At 42.9% G+C, this 27,149-nt stretch overlaps 1 protein-coding gene and 1 long non-coding RNA gene across 30 annotated transcripts in view; one reads left to right on the top strand and one right to left on the bottom strand.

Annotated features, from left to right (window-relative positions):
* The window catches only part of FBRSL1 (fibrosin like 1), a 724,755-nt gene that overhangs the window by 281,324 nt on the left and 416,282 nt on the right, over nucleotides 1-27,149 (top strand). The window lies entirely within an intron of this gene.
* On the bottom strand, nucleotides 11,917-13,582 carry LOC144584787 (uncharacterized). The gene is made up of 2 exons (XR_013539223.1): nucleotides 13,438-13,582; nucleotides 11,917-13,215 (listed from the first exon to the last, which is right to left on the bottom strand). It is a non-coding gene; the product is annotated as an uncharacterized LOC144584787 (long non-coding RNA).

Raw genomic sequence — 27,149 nt, 5'->3', positions numbered from 1 at the left:
GGGTGGATAAACAGAAGAAAAAAAAACAGTGTATCTGTGGGAATGATATATAAGGCCATGTTCTACATTTGCTGTGGTGGGATCCGAAATTTAAGGTCATATATATGAATGCTTTATTGCTTTGTAGCCAATCAGGCTATATGCAAGAACATAGATTAAACCAATCATAAAATAGTATTTGGCATCTCATAGAAGTACATAAAGGTCCTATATAAGAATTCTGGGCCCACTATTCCTGCAGCAATACTGTAGTATAGTGTAGGAAGGGATTCTGTTGACTAGATCCCTTCCACGTGACTTCATATTTCTGACATGAGCAACAAATATTATTGTTGCTTTTTGACGACACTGCCTAACATTGATGAGTCCTAACACCAACCCTTCATTCATCCATCCTGGCAATAATGCACTAGACCAGTGGTTCCCAACCTCAGTCCCCAGGTGTTCTTGGACTACAACTCCCAGAAATCCTGGCGAGCACAGCTAGTGTTGAAGGCTTCTTGGAGTTTTAGTCCAAGAACATCTGGGGACACCCCAGGTTGGGAATCACTGCCCGAAACATAAAACTCTCTCGAGCTTCTCGGGAACGTGTGAAGTCAGGCAGAGCTCAGAATCAAAGCAGACAATGTATATTGTAAAGTCTTATATAGGTGTTCAAGAATTCCACGTATGTAAACAAGCATCAAGAAGGTTATTCAGTATATACATTTTTCTTCTAGGAAAGTTGTCAGTTCTAGATTTTACGCGGAAGAATTTAAAAGCTGGGGATATGAGACACAGGGAAGAATTAATCTGAAGTTAAAAGATTTGCCATGTAGTCCTTTCTAGACAAGCTGCCCCACTGGAAGGGCAGCATTGCTAGGTGTGTCATTCAGCGATAACCAGTTGTGTGTTTTTCTTACCATGGAGCGACACAACTTTCAGAACAGACACATTTAAAAGCAAGCACCGTGCTCCTGAGAACGATAGAGCCAGCAGAGTGCTAGCAGAGCCGTTGTGATCTTCGACGTGCAGGAACTGGCTGGCAAACCTTAGATAACGCCTATCTGCTGAGCCACATGTTAGAACTACGGTAATATGGATATCAGCATGTCCCTTGCAACCAGTCGGTCTCCCTCACTCTCCCTATGTTTTTCTCTCGCCTCTTTCTGTAACATTTCCCACACTTCTGGTATTCTGGCTGTAACAAATATTTGTTCCTTGATTTGTGATTTCTCTCCTGTTGTCACAGAGTGGAGAGGCCTCCTTTGGAAAGATAAACGGTCAAGGACAGTGTACAGATTTGAGGCGTGTCTCTGTGTGTATGCACCCGATTTTTGAAGTCCTTCGTTCCGTCTTGCACCATGTGAAGAAGAAGGTGCGGCTGGAAAATTCCCTCCCAAGTGGTGTGCAATGTTTGTGTCCTTGTAGTGGGATCTGATCCTGTCTTTCTTTAGACTCTGGTGCTTCTAGGAAGTGCCACTAGCAGTTTCCTTCCTCCTGCTTGTAAGCCCACACCTGGCATCTTTAGGGCAGCTGGCAGGGGCCAAACATGTGCTGACAGACCCCACCAATGCTTAAACCGGTAGCACGGCGTAGCTGGCCATAATGATTCAAACAGGAGGAAACAACTTCTTACCATTAAAAGTTCTTGGGACATTCACCCCGGTATATAGACCACGTGACCAAGAATCAGTGCGACAGAGGTATGGCAAGCATTGTAAGAACTAGAGAACATTTCTCTAACTGCATGCTTATAAGGAGTGCTTCTAATGCCACCAGAGTTCAGAAGGAGGACAAATGGAGGCTGGGGGCTGAACGTTTAGTCTATGCAGTATTTGCTCACGTGACGGACACACACACCCCGCTGTACCTGTGATGCAATCCTTCAAACATACGTTAGCTACCTTAGTGAGACTTGTGAGCATCAGACCTAGAGGCATGCGTACCTCTCATGATTGGTAGAGCACACCGTTTCCATGCAGAATCCTCCCGGTTCAAGGCTTGTCATCTCCAGATAAGGCTGGGAAAGGCTTCTGCGTTGATGCTCTGGACAGCTGTTCTCAGTCACTGAGGACCTGGAGCTAAGGATCCTTCTCTCATCTAGCTTAATGTGACTGGTTCCACGGAGTGTGATAAGCCCTATTAAGGTCCAGGGTGAAAACATATTCTGGGCTCAGCTGTTGACTTCAGCTTGTTATTTAGTTAACAACCTTGCCGGAAAACAACCCCCACCCACCCAATCTGTGCTGCATTTTCCTCTCTGGTCTGCTCCGGCATTTTGGATGACAGCTTATTTTTAGCAAAACATGCTCCGCACTCTTCCTATTGCTTCAAAAAACAAACGCCCAGATGAGGATTTGTGGGGGAAGGATACAAAAAGTTCAGAGTATTGGAACTGCTGCTGTTTAAAAATGACCTCATGCCTTCTCTCCCACTTTCTCTCTCCCGTGTCTTTTAATCTAGTATAATGAGCAGAGGAGTTGTCCTCGTGTCACTAAATCACTGTGGAACTGGTTGTTGGCCTTGCGTGAAAAATGGCTCAGATTGCCTTGAAAAAAAATCCGCTGTAGGATTGCTGTTTTCTTAGATCTTCGCTAGCTCTCATTTAGCTTGGAGGGCTCTTGAGGGAGCTATCAAAGGAAGCAACAGACAGACAAGGAGGATCAAGTCCTTCAGCGGGGAAAAGGGGAATTACGAGTGCTGTCTGGGGGTGACATCACGCTCTTGGACTCCTCTCCTCCTCTGAGCTCAGATCGGGCTTAGGACGAGAGAGAGAAGAAAATGCCGTCTGGGAGGCTTTTCAGAGCAGGAAGAGCCTTCAGACATCAGAAGGATTGTTTTTAATTATAGACAGAGAGGGATTCATTCCGGGTTGGGGGGGGGGCTCTGCATCTGCCTTGCATTAAAACATGAAATCCTTCACATATTGAAGGTATCTCTGTTTTCTATCCTCGCTTGGCACCGGCAGAGCCGTATTTCGTGCTGGAAGGTCTACCTTTGGAGGATTGCGGGCTGCTTGTTTAACCCTGCCTGTCCCTGGGCCAGTTTTAAAAGATCCCCCAGCAACTGTGTGGAGGAGGTTGTTGACAGATGGGAGACGGATTCGCCATTTCTTGGCCGGCTGCGCAGATGAGAATGTTCCGAAACACCATAGGATTCCAGAGCAGACAAAGATGACCGAGGCTCATCTAGTCCAATGAACTGGCAGTGTTGGAAAGCATCCCTGACAAATCACCACCCAACTGTTGTTTGAAAATCTCTATTGAAAGAGAGTCGACTGGTTTCAGAGGTGGCCTGTTCTACCATTAACATCAGATAATTCATGTTGACTTTTAGTTGGAATCGCCTGTGTTAAAATTTGAATCCCGCCTGGCTGTCATATTACCTCTTATCCAGGCTATCCATATTTTTGATCTCTGATTCACATATTTCAAGGGCCACCAATGCAATGTCATTAGCCCTAGTTAGGGGTTGTTGTCATGTGCTGTCAAGTTGCAGCCGACTTATAGCAATCCATACCAGTCCTAATAGGGCTTTCAAGGTAAGTGAGATGTTTAAGGAGTGGTGTTATTCCACATTCTCAGTGCGCATCAATGGGGAGCAAGGATACAAACCCAGGGCTTCTGGGTCCTGGTTTGTCACTCAGTCCACTACACCACACTGGGTATCCCAGTCAGGGGTTATTGAATATGAAATAGAGGTGTTTGCAGTAGTTGGGGACGTTTCTGCCTGATTTTCCAGGGGTACAAATGATATACATACTGTACCTTCCATGGAGGAATCATCCTCTGCAGATTGCTGTTGTCCATGTTACTGAGTTTTGTAATAGGAATATATTTAATTCCTCTTAACTGCACAACAGAAGGGCAGTAATATAGGAGCTAGAACAAGGCTCTCTGCAATAACCGGTACAACAGTCGCTCAGACATTATTTCAAGGTAGAAATAAATGATACCAGTTTACTTGCTGCTTTCTGTAGACTTCACAGAGCGTCCGAGGTTAGTAGAAAGAAGAGGAATAAAAGTAGAAGGTACAGATATACAGTAGATATATTTTCAAGACTGATTCTCCGTTACCTGGTTAGAAGACCTATTAAACTCATGGAAATCCTTTCTGAATAAGATACCCCTAGGATGGCAAATACAGGATTGTAAACACAGCAACCGCTTACCTGCTTAGCGAATGTTTTTGTTTTGTTTGTTTATAACTACTTACGTGCCAGTTGATAATATTATGATACCAATCTGGGTTGAAATTATGAAAGGTTAAAACTGTGAAATGTGTAGATGTAGATAATGCATTTTTAAAAGCATGGACAGAAAACTTAAAACAAAATGGAAACTGCAAAAGAAACCAGGGTTAAAACAACAATAGCAATACAGAATCACATGTAATTTGCATGCCTGTAAGTCAATTCTGACTTCTGGCAACCCTTTCCAAGGGTTTTTAGGCAGGGAATACTCAGAAACTGTTTACTGTTCCCTGTTTCTAAGGGCGCCTTGGGACTGTGCCGCTTGCCCATGGCTACACAGACAGGCTCTTCCCCAGGAGACACAGTGGGGAATCAAACTCCCAACCTCATTGAGCTGTCCAGCCAGCTAGCTGCAGTAATAGAGAGACCCCTTTGTGTACTAGCTCTAGTTTAGACAGACTCATGATTTGAAAAAAAAAAAAAAAACAACAACAACTAGGACTTGGTTTCACTGTGATCACCTTCTCAAACCCCTGTAACTGTTCCCTTTGGGGTTTTTTTTTCCTTTTAAAAACCCAAGCAAGCTAATACAACAAGGTCATAATAATGAGTCAATCTGTCTCTCTCTCTCCTTCTCTCTCTTTCTCCCCCTCCCTTAAAATCCTTGTTATACCTTTTAATTTATTTTTATTTTTAGCAAGAGAGCAAGCCGAATATTAACAACAAATTAGAACCAATTAGGTGTTTTCAGTTTCCATACATCAATTCTGATTAGCTCGGGGGCCTCTTCTTCCTCCTGGCTCTTTCCAAGATGCATTAGGCCTGTCAAATGCAAATTGGGGGCAGCAAAGAGCACGGATGTAGGGTTAGTAGCAACCCACCGAACAAATTGCTGTGCCTCTCTCTCCCCCCCCCCCCTTGCTACTTGCTTGCTCGGTGCCAAGTACAAATTATGTTTAAAAGGCAACATTTTACTTGGCCAGTTTGTGTTGATCATCAGATGCCTGTGAGGTTAAAATTCTAGCTTGCCAGTTGGATTTAAGGCTGGAAAAAGAAACATCAGCAAAGAAGCTTCCAAATGTTAAAAACAAAAAGAAAAACCTAGAATCGGGAGAGGGGCAGGCAAGGGTAGAGGAGCGTGAGGAGCAGGAATGCGGAGGTCTTGTCATGGTTGCCTGATAGAAATCTGAGTGGGTCTTAAACTAGTATGGGGTAAATAGTCCAGTATCCCATTAATCTCAGATCCTACTACAGGCAAAGACATATACCCAGTAAACAACATAATCATATTATTCTGAGTGACTGGGAGGCACTTTATTGGGCTAGGGTAATTTCCGATCTCTCTAGCACTAACCATTTATTTCTTCCAACTTTTGGAATTCAGAGAGATTCCCACCTCTCTGCTCGTTGTTCTTTCCACTCTCTTTCCCCTCTTGGTGGCAGTGGTTTGTTTGTTGCTAATCTGTTCAGTTGGTTACTAAGTATGTGTGCAGTAAAGGAAACAGCAAGCACAAGTCTGTAATTTTTACTAACTAAAAGTGAAGAAATGTTTTTATTCATTCTACAAATGCCACAGTGTGAGTTACTGAGACGTGGTGGTGCTGCGGGCTAAACCGCAGAAGCCTGTGCTGCAGGGTCAAAAGACCAAGCAGTCATAAGATCGAATCCACGCAACGGAGTGAGCGCCTGTCGCTTGTCCCAGCTCCCGCCAACCTAGCGGTTCGAAAGCATGCAAATAGAAGTAGATCAATAGGGACCACCTTGGTGGGAAGGTAACAGCGTTCCGTGTCTAAGTCGCACTGGCCATGTGACCACGGAAGATTGTCTTCGGACAAAACGCTGGCTCTATGGCTTGGAAACGGGGATGAGCACCGCCCCCTAGAGTCGAACACGACTGGACAAAAATTGTCAAAGGGAACCTTTACCTTTACCTTTACCTTTACCTTAATTAGAAAGAGGTGGACTCTGGGGAACCTGTGGCTGTTCACCTCTGTGTGTCTCCATACTTCTGCTGTGAAGCAAAAAGAATTCTTACCAGTAATTCAAAACTTTGCATTAGTTATGTGTTTAGTCTTGGACCTGTGAGTCCCCAGGTTCTATCCTGCCCTAGCTGTGAAATAAACTGGGTAACCTTGTGCCAGTTATTCTAACCTATCCTACAGGGATGCTCTGAGTGGGAAGTTGGAGTTGTGTTTGTGACCTTCAACTCACTGCAGGAAAGGTGGTTTATATATAAATGTAGGTCATGAAATAAAGTGGAGTGTCGTTGAAAGGTCTCCATTTAAAAAAAAAAAACACATATCCGCATGTTTTCCATAGCCAGCTCTAGGTCTGAGGAGGCAGCATCTTTCAGTGGGTTCCTGGCTAATCTAGGGCATCTGTATGGCTCTCACAAGACTCTGGAACAACAGTTCTGTCTCAAGAGGGAAATGAGAATATGCATTTATTTCCCAGCTTATCATCAGCCCTTGAAGTACCATGGACAATGAATTAAGAAATGTGCATGTTTGGGTTTTTTTTTTTAAAGTTACACTTGTGTGCTTTTAAAGCATAGCTAAAGTAGCCCTTGCTAACTAGCACAAGCTCTTAAATCAGATCCACATAAAAGGATTATATTAGCCAAAGAAAGCAAAAATCAATATTCTTCCCTGACCCATTTAAACTGATTTCAGTGTCCACAAAAAAAGAAAGAAAAAGAAAGAAAGGCTGAACCTACTAATTGCCCCAATTTAGGAAACGATTTAGCTAAGTCAGTTATTAAATCAATTGGTCTTCTAGATTTGTACTACAAGCTGACACTAAGGGTGGAACAACCTTCTACTCGCAAGTACCCATCCATTCTTAACTAGAGTGTCCAGTCGGTCTGTCGGACGGACGGACGGACGGACGATGGAGTGTTGCAGTGTGGCTCAGTCAGTGGTAGCAGCTGTGATCTTGAATGAATGGGTATGGTATGGATGGGAAACAGTTTGGGGGCACAGTTTTGGGAAATTGCTTTGGAAAAGGCTCTATCCCTGTGATACCTCCAATGAGGGAAATGTGTTCTAGGGCTAACTATGAAAAGTAGGGTGCTGTTTTGAAATAACTATCTATTTGTAATTAATTATTTTCCCCAAGAATGGAAATATAATTTAGGTACATTCCGGTTGTGATTGGACAAGGGATAAAAATCATCATTTTGCTGGGAAAAAATGTAACATTTAGCTACTTCCATAGTTTTAGGGGTCTAGTCTCATAAAATGGAAGAGGAGGCATATCACACAGTTCATGTGCTGGCTTGTGGATTTGTGTGTGTGTATATGTGTGTGTGTGTGTGTGTGCGTGTGTGTGCACACGTGCACTGTGGCAACAAGTTTCCAGCTTTAAGTAATTTTCAATAGCATTCCACATATTCCCCAAAGCTTCCTAGGATGAAGGGGATCCTAGGGAATCCCCAGAGGTGGGGAGGGGGAAGATTTGGAAACTTTGAATTACTCAGAATGGCTGTGGCATGGCGGTGGTTGGTGAAATCCACAGCACGATTTTCACCAGCAGGATTCCAGTCGACATCCAGGGGTTTTTCAGTCTTGGTTATACGTTTTTCAGGTCAGTAACAACCTTTAGGTGACATGAAGATTGTCAGGATAGCTTCAGAGGTCAGAAAACATAGTTGTATAGGGGAACCAACAGGGAAAGAGAACTTTTATGTTGCCTTGATTTCGTAAACAGAAAGTAGATGATGATACAGTACTCAGTTGTTCAGGTATCTTGCTGTGGGGCCAGAGTTTGGGAGTTCAGTTCCCCACTGTTCCTCCTTGAAAGGGGCTGGATTCAATGATTCATTGGCTGCCTTCCAGTTCTAAGATTTATAATTGCTAAATCAAGGAACATCTCAGATTGGGAATGGGGGAGCAGAGAGGTAGGCTCTTTGATCTGATCATCATGGTTTCCCTTTATGACCTTAATAAAATCTCCCTCTTGGATTTAATTTCCCCATTGTAAAATGGGCCCTTCTTTGCATCGGGCCTTTCGTAGCCATTCGTTGCAAGCATGAATAACAACAAGAGATGTAAAGGACTTAGCAAATTAAGCATGTTGTGCACAATTCTAGCTATGCCACAAATATGTGGCGGTGGTTTAAACCCTCAAAGCAGCTTTGCCTACCCAAAGGCATTGCTCTGTTGTTCATAAACCGGGATTTAATCAGACTGGCTAGTAGCTCAGATTTTAAGAACATATGCTTTTCTTTTTTTTCCTCTCCACCGAATCTCCAATGAAGTACATGCTAAGCTCCTACTCTCTGTGGGTTCCTAATGTCCCCCCCCCCAGTTTAAATGAACCCATAACCAGGCTGTTTTGAAGGCAACCGTTTTATCTTGCATTTTGCTCCTGCGGGATTCTCTCCTCGCTCCCCCAGCTCTGTACTGCTAACTGTGTTCCCTTAACTACAATTAAAATGTTGACACCTGGTTTAGCTGCGTAGATTAGGATTTGATTTTCTGTAATTATATGTTATCGCTCGCATTCAGCGGCAATTTTGCCTTCTGTACAGTATGATAACACTTATTAATTCAATAAAAGAAATCAATTCGCAGGCAGTTTAAAAAAAAATCGCAACACCTTGGTAACTTAGCAGCCGCCCAATCGGATTAAGCCTCTGACTCTCTGTCTTGTCACTTAATCGGTAACGGGTGATTACAAAAGAGGAGACGTGTCAGATGTTAATTAAGAGTAACACAGTTTGGTACCAGAAGGTTAACAGTGCCTGTTTTGTTATGATGCCATGCCAAAGATGGCTAATATTTGACTTTGCACTTAAGGATTATTTACAGTAGAACAGAATAATAAGGCCATTCGTTATGTCTCTTTGTTTGAGACCAAGCTGAATTCTTGTAGATGCTAATGGACCCAAGGCATAATATGGGCTTAAAATGCAGTGATGGGTGGTTATGTTTATTTGACAATACGGTAGCAGTTCATTATTCATAATGTCAGCCTTGGTGAATTTCCCAGGGTTTTCTCCTTCAGAATGGCTGGATTAGGTCTCTGCCCGCAAAGCCAGAGGTTGGAAGTTGGACTCCCCACTGGGCCTCCTTGACAAGGGCTGGACTCCATGATCCATAGGGTCCCTTCCACCTTTACAGTTCTGAGATGATGATGAAGAAGATGATTCCATCCCTCCCCCAGTCCTTGTTTTCTTGAGCCCACTGTGGCTGAAATCCAGGACATTTCTTGAATCAACTACTTTAGTTTCATTGATTTAATGGGCCTGCTCTAGCTGTGACTTACTTCTAAATTCTCACCAATGCTCCTTTTTAGAGCCTACTTTTTGTTTGTTAAATTGTTAGCAATCTGTTATAATTTTGTGAACCTACTAACAATTAAAGCCTTAATCACTTACTGCTAAATCACTTATCTTTGTCTTAGCTAGAGCAGGGAAAGGATTATATTTTGGACGACTTCTCCCTCTTAGAGATTTTTTAGCATCTACAACTCCAACTCTTGGATATGTAGTCCTTTTTCAAGCTCCGATGTAAGCCAAAGCTCATCCTTATGACAGCTAGCCGAGTATGCTCTGTCTTATTTCCCCAGACCTCTTTTGTCAAATTGATGGGTAGGTGCAGCTCCACTCAATATAATCATCATCATAATGTGCCATCAAGTCAATTCTGGCTTATGGCTATCGTTTTCAGGGTTTTCCAGGTACAGAATACTCAGAAGTGTTTGGCCATTCTCTTCTTCTGGGGAACCAAGACCGCACAGGCTGGCTCTAATCACTGGAGCCGCAGTGGGGAATCAAACTCTGCACCTGGTATTTCCTGGTGGAACGAACCCCAACCTGCTTAATTTCCAAAACCAGACAAGGCTGGAAGACTCACAGTTGTGTGATATATTGACCGGAATCCCAGTTCATTTACAACTGTCCAGCCATGGTTATTGGGGTTGATGAGCTTCCCATAAGCAACTTTACCTCCACGACCTGGGAACAGAATGTTGCCCTGCCAGTATACAGCTGTTGTAGGGAACAGAATTGACATGGCAGAGTTGTGAACACATGAATTACTGTTTGGTGGGAAAGGCTGCTTTGATGCTGCTAGGCAGTCTTTAAAATGAAATGTCCAAGGCTACACTTGCCTAGAAATCCCATCTCATACTCTGTTTCCAAAACACAGTGTTTTCACCCTGATTAGAAACACATCTCCATTTCAGGCAGGCCGTAAAAGAAAACAGTTTAACCAACAGAAAATGATCTGAAATGCTGAAATCCACACACGCACACACCCAATTTGAACAAATCTGCTGGCTTTTAGAGACGAACACATCACACACTGGAGCCATTTAATCAGTTTTAATGAATATTCCTCTTGTTAAATGAACAGAATATGCCCTAAAGCTGACTGGGTTTAGATGTTCCTGTGATGAAAGATTATGAGCTGAATGACCAATGAATAGGCAGATCTGAATAGGCACCGGCGAAATGAAGTTTACAACGTTCCCGGAATTGCTTTGCATCTGTCCTCATGCCTTTTTATGCCGAGGATTTTGAGCAGATAGCAATTTTCATTCTATATACCATCAGATATTGTTAGCTTTTTATACGGCGTCCATGCTGTTGATCAGTTTTCCCCACTGGTTTTTTTCTCCATTATGCAAAGAACTGTGCAAGTTTCAATTTATTCCTTACCACAACCCTGGAAGCAGGTTAGGCTGAAAGAAGGGGAAAAAGGCAATGACTGGCCAGGGACCCCCTCCTGGAAGAGGGAGGAGGTCAGCTTGAAACCCTATGTCTCCAGCCCTATTTATCTCTATTTCCTTCTCTCCTGCTCTCTGCCACATCTAATTTATCTAATTCGTTGACATCTTCCTATTTTTTTTTTTTACAAATAGTTTTTAAACATCGATAAATTTAATATAATGGTTGTTGTGGGTTTTTTGGGCTCTTTGGCCGTGTTCTGAAGGTTGTTCTTCCTAACGTTTCGCCAGTCTCTGTGGCCGGCATCTTCAGAGGACAGCAACCTGAAGATGCCAGCCACAGAGACTGGCGAAACGTTAGGAAGAACAACCTTCAGAACACGGCCAAAGAGCCTGAAAAACCCACAACAACCATTAGATCCCAGCCGTGAAAGCCTTCGCGAATAAATTTAATATACCTAGTTCCTTAAAAAAAATTTTTGGCACAACGCATTGTTCCTGTTAAAAGTTGCAGTTCATTGCAGTAAATTGCAGAGGCTGAATTGACACTAGCTGCAAACAAAATCTGTTTTCCTTGAAGACCCTAAGTATCATCTTCCCTTTGGTTTCTCTTGTTTATTGCTGTAATTTTATGTGACGTATTATCGCCCTTAGAAGCATTTGTATCCTAAAAGGCTCTCTGTGTGAGTGTACATGTGTGCGTGCATGCATGTATCCATGTACACTCACATACAAAAAATGTACATCCTTACTGTGTTTTCCAGAGCAGTGAGGTTTGTTCATTGTCTTGCAAACGGCTTTAGACTTCCATGCTGTTAGTGAACTACACACTTTTTGTATTACTGTATTGCACCCAGACTTCACTATGCCCAGGCTGGCCCCCTGCCAGGGCGTGATTCTCTCTGCAGTGTGTCACCAACAGATAACAGGTATCTCTCTGTAGAAATAAATAACACGTGACCGCTAACATTCACGTAGATGGGCAGACAATCCCCACTGTGATTTGCTAACGTGATGGCTGGTGGGCTTTTCATAAAATTATCTGTAACATAAAACTGAGAGAGGGGGGGGAGGGAGGGACAGAGATTTTGCTGGGTGGGATAAAGACACCCATTTCTGGCTCACAAAATTTGTTTGTGTTAGTACACCGCTGTAGTTTTGAGCAACAGAGCCTTCATAAACTCTGTAAGTAATATCTTTGGAATGTGCCTTGTATCTGGAGATTATTCCTTTAACATGCTTTATGCTTTTATCAGGTCTAGAACTGTTTTTTTTTTTTTTTTTTTTGCCAAGTTATACACATCTTTAACCTGCAGCTATCAGAGAAATAATAACTATGAGTAAACTCTGGCTTATTCCGTATTTATTTCCTGTGCATCTTATCTCCTGATGATGGATATAAGCCTGTGAAATACCATGGTGTTGAGCGAACTGTTCAGGAATCTCGATAACCATTCTCAAATCTTTCAACACAGCCTTTTTTTGGGTTGGGCTGCCAAGTTAAAATGCCAAGAACACGTGTTTACTTTGAACTCACGGATTGTGTAGGGCGTGGTTGCTTCAACCTGGTTCACCTTGAGATCTTTTATGCACCTCTTGCTTCCCTTGGCTTTGCTTAAGGGATGTAATAATGACTGCAGTGTCAAGAAAAGGAGGATAGGGAAACAGAACTGAAATCACCCTCTGGTGAATTCATTTCCTATTTCTCATCTTCCCCTTGTTTTAATTAATGCCTTATTCCTTAGATTGCTAAGAAGCATAAAATTCTGTCAGATAGTCTATGACTATAGGAAGCTGCTTCGTACTATGATAATTTTGTGGCAACTTCAAGGCTAACATATCTTATTTGGCGTAAGCTTTTCAGAACTTTAAAGTTATTTCATCAGATCCATAGAGTGGTCCCTAGGTAGGCAGTTAACTGTGCACAAAGTTGGATGGGAGAAGGATGGAGGGAACAAAAAAAGAAAAAGAAAAAAAAGGATTTGTTGCAGTGTTTTGAATTTCTGGTAAAATTCCCTTTTGTTATGCAGTAGAAGTATAGAGATCCATAGAGGAAAATTGCTACACGTTCCCCAGAGTTGACCCCTTTCCCATTAATTGGCACATAAAGTTTCAGTAGCTCGGTCTGAGACCTTTGTAGGAGAAAGAATAAAAAAAGCATTTCTTTACTTGTAGTTGCGTGAAATCACAGATTTGTATTTACTGATTTCTTTACTGCGCTCATATTAGCAACAAACGGATCAAAAGCAAACGAACAACTGTCCAGCAACAGACTAAAGAAAGGGAAAGAAATACTCAGCTGAAAGGTGGGACATTCTTTGAATTCAAAGGCTGGAAGAAGTGATTGGTTAGTTAACCCCGAAAATATCCTCCCAGCAGTGGTGGGATTCAGCAAGCCAACAAACGGTTCTGCAGAATCAATAACACATTAGCTACCAGTTCTGTAGAACTAGTGCGAACCTGCTGAATCCCACCACTGGCCAGGATCAGTGGTGGGATTCAGCAGGCCAACAAACGGTTCTGCAGAACCAATAATACATTAGCTACCGGTTCTGTAGAACTGGTGCGAACCTGCTGAATCCCACCACTGCCTCCCAGTCACAAAACTACAAACGACATGCAAGATTGCAAATAAAACTCCATGGATGAAATGAAAATGCATTGTTTACCCTGTCCACAAGACAAATAATAGATTCAACTTCACAGAGGTGGTTTGCACTGAGAGGTATTTTTCCTCCAATATCTATCTGGAACTAAATGTGTCAAATGTTAGAAAACAGGTGTTACCTTTAGGATGATGAAACAAAACCTCTGGCGTAAGCAAGAAGGTTTACCCATGGTAGAAAACTATGGGTGGAGTTTAGGGATAGGAAATGCCCCTAAAACTCACCTCAGGGTTATGCTTCCGGAACCAATTTCTGTGTATCCTCCTTAAAAATTAAATGTCCAGTTTTGGTTTGATTTTGTTCTTATTTTGGAGGTTGGAGGCTGGGTAGGAGCCCATTTTCTCAGGAATTTACCATTCCTGGAAGCTTGGCAAATTCTTGCATGTGGTCAGATTGTCTAACTCTCAGTTATTCGTGTCTTCAAAAGAGGTATGTGGATTTCTGGGATTCAGCCCAGACCACCTGCATGCAAAGGATATCCTGTACCTGAAAACTAAATTCAGTTGAGGTGTAAAACGGAGCAATGGTTAGGCTGTATGGCTTTTGGATTTCTTTTTCCTTCCATTGTACCCTAGCTTTGACTGGTACTGACTCCAGTTTATACTTACCCACTTCATTCAATCACTTCAGAGCTTCATAAACTCCCTAGATCTCAGCTTTCAGTTATGTGGCATCAGTTCTTGAAAGGTGTGTGTTGCCTTTCCACTGAGCCTCGTGGCGCAGTGGTTAAACCGCTGTACTGCAGCCAAAACTGTGCTCACGACCTGGGGTTCAAATCCCAGGTAGCCGGCTCAAGGTTGACTCAGCCTTCTATCCTTCCCCGGTCGGTAAAATGAGTACCCAGCTTGCTGGGGGGGGGGGGGAATGTGTAGTCTTTGTCATTAACTTGTAAACTGCCCAGAGAGTGCTTGAAGCACTATGGGGCGGTATATAAGCAGCACGCTTTTTGCTTTGCTTTGCCTTCCTGCCATTGGCTGAGATCCTGTGACATTACAGAGGTTCAGAGATGCTGGGAACACGTAAAGATCCAACATGGAATGTGGAAAAGGGGTGGGATGAGGACTCCTCAGCTGTTTCATATATGAGAGGCAGTAAAGGGATTATCTGAACAATTTAATTTATTGAATTTGTTGGATGGCTGGGATTATTGTTTATTTTATCCTTGTAAGCCATTTAGAGTAGTGTTTCACACTACTGAGAATTTCGAATAAATACATAGATAAATGATGAGAGTGCATGAACATATTCAGAACTTGCTCACACTATCTGTTTTGGTTATAAAGGTAAAAGGTAAAGGTTCCCCTTGACATTTAGTCCAGTTGTGTCTGACTCTAGGGGTGGTGCTCATCCCCGTCTCCAAGCCGTAGAGCCAGCGTTTGTCCGTAGACAGTTTCCGTGATCACGTGGCCAGCACGACTAGACATGGAACGCTGTGACCTTCCCACCAAGCTGGTACCTATTTATCTACTTGCATTTGCATGCTTTCGAACTGCTAGGTTGGCAGGAGCTGGGACAAGCGACAGGTGCTCACTCCGTCGCGTGGATTTGATCTTGCGACGGCTGGTCTTCTGACCTTGCAGCACAGAGGCTTCTGCGGTTTGACCCGCAACGCCACCATGTCCCACGCGGTTATAGAGCCTGCTATAAACCAAATCACACCAGCAAAAGACAACGCCCACACAGAGCATCCAAAATGAGCCTTTAATCTAGATATTCTGTGTCCTCTGCCCTCCAATATTATTTTCTTCAGTCCTAGGAGTGAGAAAAAGTTTAAGTGACATTGAAAGGCACCTGCAGTTCTGACCTGCTATAAGTGTTCCACTCTTACAAATGACTCTTTGAGACTTTCAGCATTCTCAAATAGATTTGGAAGGATACAATATAGATTTTAAAATGCACTGTTGATTTAGTTTAAGCTGTGATATTAAAGGTGGATAAAGCAAGAAAGCAGCACTCCCTCCCAAGGTCATGATTTCTGAGCTGGAGGTCGTTTTTATATTCATCGGCAAAGCGGAGAGAAGTGAATCAGTGCTGGTCTCTTAATATCTCTTTTTGTTTCAGCTGCTGTGCAGGATATGTTAAATAGACTTTGGGCTTGCATAGATGAAATAGGTGGTCCTTTGTGGCAAATCTTAATTATTTCTTTTTGGTAATTTTTTATCCCACTTTTTGATCTTAAAATGTTCTGCAAAGCAAAGAATGCCCCCCCTCCACTGCAATTCAGTCTGGAGACAGCTGTGTCTATCTCGCTGAGAACTAGCCTCATGACTCTCTTTTGGCTCCTTATTCTCTCCTTGCTAGTATCTCCTCTCCAATTTCTCTCTTACTTTTGCTTCTGCTGACTTCTCGAGACGGTTTACAATATAGTTATGCAAATAACACTTTGCTCCTCAGCGAGCTGGGTATTCAGTTTACAGACCTGGGAAGGATGGAAGGTTGAGTCAATTTTGAGCTGGCTTCCAGAACCTGTCAGGATCGAACTCAGGTCATGAGCAGAGGCTTGACTGCAGTACTGCAGTTTAACCACTGTGCCACAGAGCTCGTAGAGTGGACCCTCGACTTACAGACTTTTCGAGTTACAGACTTCTCTGGCTGCAAAATTTAGATTCGACTTGCAGCCAGAGAATCGACTTACAGACCAGAAAAAAACCAAAATGGAATAAAAATAGAATAAAAACCACTGGTTATGGGATTAATCGGTTTTCATTGCATTGTAGGTAAATGGAGATTCGACTTAAAGACTTTTCGACTTGCAGCCACCATTCCAATACTGATTAATTCCTTAAGTAGAGGGTCCACTGTAATTTAGCAAGATTTATTGCTCTTAGAGGCTTCCAGAATCAGCTGCTGATCGCATTTTCTTATGGAAAACCCTTTTCCTTTGTATTTGGGAAGAAACACTAGGGTCTGGTGAGAATGGGGCCATAAAAACAGACCTGTGAACTGCATGTCTTTGCCCACTTCTGCTCTTGTTAATCATCTTCTGTGGACTGTAAGCTTGCACTACAACTTGCTTTCAATGCTGAGCCTCCAGTCTTAAAAATGGAGATATGTGTAATCCCCTCTCGCTCTTGACGGAGATAACCTGATGTCTTGGAAGCTTGCAGCTGAGTGGGAAAACACAGGGTAGACACTGCACCTCCTGTGCCCACCTGGCATCTCAAAAGTAACATTTAACAATTTAAGAGTTCCCACGAACACACGAGGGACTGAGGAATATTTTTTTATCTTGTTTCCAGCCCTTCCAATCAAACTCAGTCCCAGTGCTGAGGTTTCCCCCCACCCTACAAAAAAAACTGAAAGTTGTTTGAATTCAGGTATCTAGAAAAAAGGAACATGTTAAGAGAGGCTGAATAGGTGGGTTTCAGAACTTTTGCAGAGTCCATGTACTCCCACTGGTGAGAAACCAGATGTTGTATAATCCACATCTAGGATTGGGGAGGGATCTCTGTTGTTAGGAAGTGTGCAGCCTCATCCCAGATTGATCCCTGCACACTTCACTTGTTTGCATCCCATGTAGTTCATGCACATGTTTAGACTTTACTATTCTAACCTGCACTTCAGAACTTGGTCATACTTTATTTTACATAGGGACGTGGTGGCGCTGCGGGCTAAACTGCAGAAGCCTCTGTACTGCAGGGTCAGAAGACCAGCAGTCATAAGATCGAATCCACGCGATGGAGTGAGCTCCCGTTGCTTGTCCCAGCTCCCGCCAACCTAGCGGTTCGAAAGCATGCAAATGCAAGTAGATAAATAGGGACCACCTCGGTGGGAAGGTAACAGCGTTCCGTGTCTAAGTCGCATTGGCCATGTGACCACGGAAGATTGTCTTCGGACATACGCTGGCTCTATGGCTTGGAAACGGGGATGAGCACCGCCTCCTAGAGTCGAACACGACTGGACAAAATTGTCAAGGGGAACCTTTACCTTTTACATACTTTATTTTAGTTCCTCATCCAAGCATTAACTAGCCCTGATCTTGCTTACTTAGCTTCCAAAACCAGCAAGTATTGTTGAGGTTGATAAGATAGCTTCTGACATTATGAGGTATATTGTTGGAGTTTTTACAACCTCGCATGCTGCCTGTGACTGGGAGAGGCCTTTTCTGGACTGGGGGACTGTCAATCTATCTAGCACTAACCAATTGTCCCTTTCTACTTCTGAATTTCAAAGAGAGAGCCTCCTCTTTCCTGAGTTCTTTTCCGCTCTCTGTAATCTGTTGGAAGCAGATTTGTTTGCTTGCTGTTAATCTGTAAGTAAAGAACTTATTTTAATTCTTTCTACTACTGATGTTTCAAGATTCAGTAGTAAAGCTATATCATCTTAAGCAAGTTTATCAACACAGTGTAGTCTTCATGATTTCTCCCCAAAACATAAATGTCTCCGACATGAGCAATAACAATTAAAATCCATTTCATAAGCAGTGTTAAAGGATCCAGTCTATACATTTTTTAAAGCACACCCTGTGGGTCTTTATTATTATTATTATTATTATTATTATTATTATTATTATTATTATTATTATTATTATTATTATTATTATTATTATTATTATTATTATTATTATTATTATTATTAGAGTGACTGCAAAGTACTGTTTTTCAAAAGAAATATTCTTTCATGGTGGATCAAGAATAAAGAGGTCTCAAACACAAAGCTTATTTGAAAGGCAATCCTTGGGAAAACAAGACTTTTCAAATGTGGTATGTTCCTCTTGTAAGTATAATTGCGCCTTGCGTATCAACTGGTGAAAGAGCATAAAGCTTTAATTATGGCCTAAAACTATTTCTTTAGCCATGGAGCTCACATGATTAGTAGCGGGGAGAAAGCAAGCATCTGGAGAGAGGCTGCATAGTGTGGTTTTCCCACATGGGAAATGCTATATGGTGCCATTTTTAAAATATAACAAAAACTGCAAAAAGAGATAGATAGATAGATAGATAGATAGATAGACAGACAGACAGACAGACAGACAGACAGACAGATAGAGAGGGTGTTAGTTAGTTAGTTAGTTAGTTAGTTAGTTAGTTAGTTAGTTAGTTAGTTAGTTAGTTAGTTAGTTAGTTAGTTAGTTAGTTAGTTAGTTAGTTAGTTAGTTAGTTAGTTAGTTAGTTAGTTAGTTAGTTAGTTAGTTAGTTGCTGGTAATTTGTTCTCTGACTCTAAGAGGCCTCCCCAGGGAAGGAGGCAGAAGGAAAGAATCTCTCTCTCTCTCTCTCTCTCTCTCTCTCTGTATATGTGTGTGTGTGTGTGTGTGTGTGTAATCCTTTGTTGAACTAAAAAACTAAGAAGTCATCAACACCAGGAGCACTCTATTTAGTGTTTCCCCAAGTCAGTATCTTCAAGCAAACATGCTGCAATAGTTCCATCTATAATCATCATCATCATAGACCTGCAGAGCTGGAAGGGACCCAATGGATCATCATGTTGAGCCTTTGTCCAAGGAGGCCCAGTTTGGAACTGAACTCTGAACCTCTGGCTCTGCAGCCAGAGATCTAAACCCCTGGGCTATCTAGCAGTTCCTGACCAAATGAACTGCACTCTAGGAAAACTAAATACCAAACAAAACTTGTTAGCCTGTTTATTTATTTATTTTCTTAATTTAATTTTTTTTTTATCCTGCTTTTCTCCTGAAAAGAGTGCCAGGCAGCTATAAAACTTTTTCTTTGTTTAGATACAGGAGAATAACATGTCCACTTTCTTGGAAATGGGAGACAATCAACCTTTGTATAGCATTTTCCAGTAGCTAGAGCTCATTGCCTACATTATATAGGTACCAAATGGGTAGTTCAGAACTATAGTATAGCTTGATCCAGACATTCTTGTTGTCTTCTTTCCTCAGATAATGATGAGCCCAACAGGGTGCTCAAAGCATGTAAGGCATTGGAGGCATGGTCTACCATTGCCTCCTCCTACGGAATTTCTGTGGATGATTGGGGATTTGAACCTCAGTTTCTGGGTCTGACATTTTCTCCACTACCCGTCTTGGAGATAACATGCAGTAGCCTTAATTCTGGTTTTAGGCGACATATGCTTACATCACCTCCTGGCAAATAGAAGGGGAAGATATGGAGGCAGTGACAGATTTTACTTTCTTGGGCTCCATGATCTCTGCAGATGGTTACAGCAGCCAAGAAATTAAAAGATGCCTGCTTCCTTGGAGGAAAGTGATGGCAAACCTAGACAGCATCTTAAAAAGCAGAGATATCACCTTGCCAACAAAGATCTGCATAGTCAAAGTTATGGTTTTTCCAGTAGTGTTGTATAGAAGTAAGAGCTGGACCATAAAGAAGGCTGACCGCCAAAGAATTGATACTTTTGAATTGTGGTGCTGGAAGAGACTCTTGAGAGTCCCCTGAACTGCAAGGAGAACGAACCTATCCATTTTGAAGGAAATAAACCCTGAGTGCCCACTGGAAGGACAGATCCTGAAGCTGAAGTTCCAAGACTTTGGCCATCTCATGAGAAGAGAAGACTCCCTGGAAAAGACCCTGATGTTGGGAAAGTGTGAAGGCAAGAGGAGAAGGGGACGGCAGAGGACGAGATGGACGGACAGTGCCACCGAAGTGACCAACATGACTTTGACCCAACTCTGGGAGGCAGTGGAAGACAGGAGGGCCTGGCGTGCTCTGGTCCATGGGGTCACGAAGAGTCGGAAATGACTTAACGACTAAACAACAACAACGTGCTTAAAATATTCAAATCAAACAAGGATTCTGTACATTTGGGTTTCCTTATTGGGGGAATCTTCTGAGTGTATTTGGCAGGATTTTCTTGAACTCATGTTCATATTTTCTCACTCAACCCCAGGATGTTGGTTTGGAGTTACAGTGGCCAGTGTCCTCAGAGCTAGGGATGGTTCCCACAGACCCTGTGAAGCTTCTGCTCTAACACATTGTTTAAATAATGGCCAACTAGGGCTAGTTTGGAGCATTCTTTTCTGTCTTTGTTCATTGGGGATGTATGTGTGTATATGTGTGTGGGTTTTCCCTGCCCCACCAAAAAGTTTGCATTTCAAAAACCAATTGAAAGCAGTTCGCCTCTCCCTCCCTCCTTCATTTCCAGGTGTTGATTTGAGACTGTAACCCTGCAGATTTTCCTGGGGACATATTAACTGGCTAGGTCAACTAAAATGATACTTAAAAGTAGCCTGATGTGAGTTGAGGCACTCACTGTATGATTATGTGTGATTAGCAGGAGCTGCATTGTGCAGAAGTGGTGATTATAATTAAATTCTTCATTTCCTACAGAAAGCCGGGAAATGGCAATTGTCATCATGGGAAAAGTAAACACTTCTGGTGTTTGCAGTAGAGTGTCAAAGGGCAGTTTCTCTCCCTGTGCATTTATGTGTGTGCATATGTCCTTCTTGGAGAGGAGAAAGAAATGGCATCCTAGTCTCCATACCATTTTTGCAACCGTGTCTCTATATCTCCTGAGTCTGTTCTCAACTCCAGATTTAACAGCTGATGACATGTAGCACCAATGCTGCTGACAAATAAATTGAGCTGCAAAATCTTCTCAGAAGTGCCAGGTGGAACCTAAATGGCTCATCAGAGGAACCTCTTCATCCTTGGTTGGTTTATCACAGTTGCTGCTACAGTGGTCTATGGCTCTTTCTTCACCAAACAGATAGCTATGTCAGATGAGGTGAAATTTGCTAGGTAGGTAGGTAGGTAGGTAGGTAGGTAGGTAGGTAGGTAGGTAGGTAGGTAGGTAGGTAGGTAGGTAGGTAGGTAGGTAGGTAGGTAGGTAGGTAGGTAGGTAGGTAGGGTGGGTGGGTGGGTGGGTGGGTGGGTGGGTGGGTGGATGGATGGATGGAGTTCCCAGAAATAGTTTATCATTCCCTTCTTCTTGGGGCATTCTTGGACTGTGCAGCTTGCCCAAGGCCACAGAGGCTGGCTGTAATCTTAAGAAGCCCAACAGGGAATCGAACCCCCAACATCCGGCTCTGCAGCCAGAGACCTAAACCACTGAGCTCTTCAGCCAGCCACAAAGCAACATATGACTGCAATAATCTTTCTTCCTAGCCAAGGCAACTGCCCTGGACCTTTCCAAACTTGGAACTTTCTCCCCTTGGAGAAACAGGAAGCATTTAACAATATAAGGCTGGTTAGATTGAAATGCCTTGTATGCAGGCTTCAGAAACATTGCTTCTTTGCACTAAGGTTCTGAAAATCCTCTAGTCAGCCCAGTCACCCAGTCCAGGACATTTGGATGGTTGTATTCCAAAGAAGCAACTCTTCCATGTTTTTCTGATGTACCTGAGATGCCAACCAACCTTTCATTTTCACCTTTCTCAGAACCTGGACCATTACATATATGATACCTAGAGTGATACAGTGGAGAGAACAAGTCTTCCCAACCTTGAGTAGCCCTAACGTTCTTGGACTCTGCAGTTCTCAGACACCTCAACTCACACAGCTAGTGGTGAAGGCCTCTTGGTCCAAGGACCACTGTGATAGAGTTATGAACTGGGATTCAGGAGACTCAGGTTTGAATCCCTGGTTGCCATGGAAACTCACAAGAGGATTATGTGGAAGTGGTAAAACTACTCCTTAAAAATCTCACTTACCTATTAAGGGTTGGTATGAGTCAATCCTGATATGACATATAACAACATCAACATTAACACACTGGTTAATGTATACGCTCAAAACTGGCCACAAAGAGGGGGAGTGGACCGTGCCATATCGTTTGTGTGCATCCTTGTATAGGAGAGTAGCTCATCTGCAGCATACCCAGACCTCTGGGTAGAGTGGGCGGCATATAAATAAAATAAATAAATAAATAAATAATAGTCTTGAGCTCTACAAACCCGCTCCTGTTGTGCACACTGTTAGTGTAGGGTTGTGAGAATGCTAATGCTACCTGTTCAGTATGTAGTTGAATGTGAAATGGCCAACAGGCGAAGCTGTCCAGGTAAATGGCTGGTTGGCTGGATTGATTGATTGATTGATTATCTTGGCTTCACATTTAAATTGGGCCCATGAGCCCGCTGGAAAAGGAGAAAACTATATTATACAGTCGGAGTACTTCAGAAAAGTTAGTACTTCTTGTTCCTGCGCAGCTCCCTTGAGTTCCCAAATAAAATTAAACAAGCTTTCAAATTAAAATGTGTAGGAAGATGGGCTTTTTGCTGGAAGATTTCTTGAAGCCTTCCTGTAATGTTTTCCTGGTGTGTGTGTGTGTATGTGTGTGTGTTCTGAGTGCATTCCAAACTTCTGCAGAAGGCTTCAAGTAGTCGAAAGCTTTTAAATACAGATGGTGGGACAATTCCCAATGGAAAACAGGCTTCTATTTCAAACTCAGATTCGTTTTTCTCTCTCTAGCCTCCACTTCCCCCACCTTCTTTTCTTTTCTAGCTCATGGCAGGCTTTGACAGATCAGAAGAAATTTTCACAGCTTGATGCAGCTGGATTCTTTTTTGGCATGAATAAAAACATCTGGCCCCAAAACGGTGCCTTTCACCAAAGGGCCAAAAAAACATGCACACACATCTGTTGTGCTAACATATTTCTCTGTAAACTCAGATGTTAATTGCTTTGTTTTGCCGAGGTAACACAGTTGGCTCTCTGAGGCAGGCTGCTTCCCTTCACCCTGCGCTAATGGTTTCCTTTAACACTGATATTGCTTTGATTTGCAAATTCACAGGTATAATGTGGGCGGCACTTCATCTAAAAAGTGTTAGCAGAGAAATGAATGTGTAAATGTGGTAGTTAGAGGCTGGAACCGTGTACTAGTGAGAGCATTGCTCAACTGCAGTTAAACTACGCAGGATGGCATTAGATGTGTGTGCAAAATCTGTTGCAGAATGTTGCTTTGCAAACTGCTTTTTTGTTACACATTACAACTATGGAGACTCACAGAGGAGATTTGCTTCATGTTCCCCAGACAGTCCACCCCTTTCTCACTAACTGGCATTTCCAGGTCTCAATAACTCACTCTGAGACATTTGTAGGAGAAAGAATAAAAGCACCCCATTACTTACAGTTGTAAACAGATCAACAGCAAACCCCAAAACTGCTTCCAACAAACCAAAGGGAGAAGGCAACAATCAGTATGGAGGTGGGACTCTCTTTTAGTTCAGAGGCAGGAGGGAACGATTGGTTAGTGCTGGATGGCTTGACAGTCACTCCAGCCAGGAAAAGTCCCTCCCATCACTCAAACTACAGATAGGATGAGAGATTGTAAAAACTGCCACAAAAATCTAGCATGCCAAAAATATAATATGAAGTAGGTTGAAAGCAGAAGAGAGGGTGGGGTTCAGTTGATTCCCACCCGCCTACCCACAATCTGGAGAAGTTATTTTTAGAAATAATTTGGTCGTGCTTGCTAATTTGAAATGAAATCCGTTGTCATGACTCCTTCCAGCATGTCCCTAGCTATTGTGGCCTGCAGCGCCCATTTTCTCTCTCTCTGTGCTGGCCAGGGGCTGATAGGCACTGGAGTCCATAGCATCATGTAAAATTCACCAACAGTGTGAGTGGGATTTGTTTCCCACAACTGGTGTAGCTTGAGTCTCCCGCCTTTCAAAGCAAGCAAACAAAAACTCAGCAAAGATCGCCTGACAAGTCTCGGCAGTGATACTGCGTACAATATCTCTGGGCGCTAAGATAACATCATGCCTTCTGCAGGCTTGATGACAATGTGATAACATGTAGTTGTCGTTATATACGCACAAACACCCCTCTACCATTCTTTTGCAAGAAGAGCAGTAAAAAGTTTAATGATTTAAGTACGTATTTAGTATGCTTCGTTATGTATGTGTTCTTTGTATGTTTTTGTTCCCTCCAGTAAAGTCAAGACAGCATACATGGCGGACTATCCTCTGGTCCCATTTATCTGGTCCTGGGAGAATGTGATTAATCCACTGCCATCTTGTGAATTTCATGGCCCAGGGAGACTCTGGAACTCCTTCCCACTGGAGGCTAGACTGGCCCCATCTTTACTGTCCTTCCGCAAGCAGACAAAAACCTTTTTCTTCAGGAAAGCTTTCCCTGGGTGAATGTCTGTTGAGTGAGATTTTTCAAATGGATTGTTCTACCTTTTTCCACTTGAATATGTTTTGGTGTTGCTTATGTTTTTTTGGCATTGGACTCATTGATCTTCTTAGTATTGTATGCTCATTGTTGCTGATCTTAAATTTTGTATATTAGTTGTTGTAAGCTGCCTTGGGTCCTTTTAAAGTAGAAAAGTAGGTTAAAAATAAACAAGTTGAAATTGGATCATATTTTAGAGTCGGCACAATGCAAACTATGTAATAACTAGTTGCAAGGAACAGATTTCTCTGGCGCCCTTTTTCCTGTTTTTCGGTAAAATTGCATCTTCCTGTACTGGCATCCAGTAGCTACACTCTGCCTCAGCAGTTGTTTATTCCCTGGCTCTTTGGCTAATTCAGCTGATCTGTTTTCTATATTAAGTGATAAACAGCAATCCCACAGGGCCTCATATTTGTCCTTATCGCTATGCAACTTCAGAGGGTAAGGGGAATGTGTTCTTTTTTCCTCAGACGTGAATGTTAATCACCAAGCAAAACACGCTGATAATTAACAGAAATAATTGTCACTCGCTCCTTTTTTCGCTATTCAGGCTGGAAACATTATCGAGCGCCTTCACCTGAAATGCTGGGGAATTAATTATCCGTGCAATTTGGCCAGCCACAAAAGCAGGCAGGTTGTCCCCCCCCCCGAGATGCCAGAGAATGAACATGATGCCTACCCAAAATGGATCCAAGAAGTCACTTGCGTAGTTATTAACAGAGCCAACTTATATGCAGAAACCCAAAGATGTTAATGGTTACCGGCGAGGGGGCATCAGTCAGATTTCACTTCCAGCTCATGGGAAGTTTAATGAATTGTAGACCCGGCTTTCCTTGAAGCGGTAAATCTGGGGTCTTTTGAGAGGACTAGGTGGGCACGGAGCTTCATAAAGCGGTGGTGGTAAGATGCATGAAGTGATAAGACTTCAGTTGCAGGCAGAGGGTCACTCAGCACCAGTTGCATTTGGGTTGTCACATTAGAGAACTCCCCACATGCCTTTGGCAGGAGCACCCTAACCCATCCTCCTTGGTCTCCGCTTCGATTCAGCCTGAAGGTGTCATGGAGGGTGACGAGTCTGCCCGCAGGCTCTCTGTGGGAATTGGAAACCAGATTTTCTGAGGGACCGGCTCAGGTGGAGGGCTCCCAGGCACAGCAAAAGCTGCCTGTGACCATTCACCTCACCCCCTGTGTTTTCGAGGTGACAGAAACGACCCCAGGGATGGGTTGGGGTTAGAGAGTCTCCGCCGAACATGGGGTGAATATTTCCTAATATCAGTACCTCAAAAAGAAAAGAGTCAAGAGGTAGGTTCTAGAGGAGAGCCCTAGTCAGAGGGATTCTGATAGCTTATTTCCTTCCTTCCTTCTCCTGAAGGAAGAGCTAGCTTTCCTCTCAGTTTTCAGTGGCTGAGGGGCAAAATATGTGGGAGGTTTTCCCTCATTCAGTCATGCGGCTCCTATTCCAAGATGGTGTATTTCTGGCATTCTGGGAGTTATCCATTTGTGGAGGGTTGAACTACAATGCCCAGAAATAACGCCAGTTCAGGATTCAGGCTGGGGGACTGGAGTGAGGGAAAACTCCCCACAAACCCGACCCTTCACACAGTGAAAACTGAGAGGGGAAGTTGGCGCACCTGGCCACCGCCCGGCGAGCCAGGTGGGAATCGGCTGTTTGTGGGCATTGAACTACAACTCCCAGAATCCCAGAAATAGACAATTTCAGAATTCCCACCTGGCTGTGAACAGGTGTGCTAACCTCCCTCTGAGGGTTCACTGTGTGAGGGGTCAAATTTGTAGGGAGATTTCCCTCACTCCAGTCCCCCACCCCGAATTCTGAGACAGTGTATTTCTGAGGCAAAATCACCTCAGTGTCGGATAATTGTTTTTTAAGGGGAAGGGGTGGCCCTCAAACTCCCCCCCCCCAGTTCTCCACACACTGACTTTGTAACCATTTTAGGCATAGAAATAGAAATTGAATTTTTTTTCCCTGCTGAGGGTGTAACTAGACCCAGGTGAGTATGGCTGCGAAACAGTTAATTTAGTTCAAAATGTCGGGATGGTAGTTTTGTCATTTGTGCGACATTTGTGCGGGGCTGCCGATGGAACAGACTGGATGCAAATTTAAACAAGGCCATCTTTAAATATTTGTCAGTCAGCAGTATAGGAAATTATCCCCTGCTTCCAGTAACACTAAATACATACACATTGGGTACAGAAATTACTCCAAAGTGTGTGTGTACTGGAGCTAGTAAAATAAAGACAGGGCTTCAGAGGAAAAACCCACACCTGCCATTTATTGTAATTTGATTTTCACTTCTGCAGTCTTGTCGGTGGAAGAAAATGGGTATGCATAACTTGGAGAAGCATACAAATACAAAATACCAGAAACAATGTATACTCTAGAAAGAAAACACCCAGTACAACCGGGTATTGTTAGCTAGACTTGGTTTGTTTTCTCTGCAATATTTATGTTTTTTAAAACTTAATCTCGGGGGTTTAAGAAAGCTTTTCCCCCCTCTTGCTCATAAGATTGTTTTGTAATTAGTTTTGTATCTCATTGCAGATTTCAGAAAGGCATTTAAAATGTGTTAAGAGTTTTGGTT

Source organism: Pogona vitticeps, chromosome 14 (assembly GCF_051106095.1).
Source record: "Pogona vitticeps strain Pit_001003342236 chromosome 14, PviZW2.1, whole genome shotgun sequence".
Classification (NCBI taxonomy): domain Eukaryota; kingdom Metazoa; phylum Chordata; class Lepidosauria; order Squamata; family Agamidae; genus Pogona; species Pogona vitticeps.
Note: the sequence above shows the minus strand (reverse complement) of the source record. Positions and strands in the feature narration are given on the sequence as shown.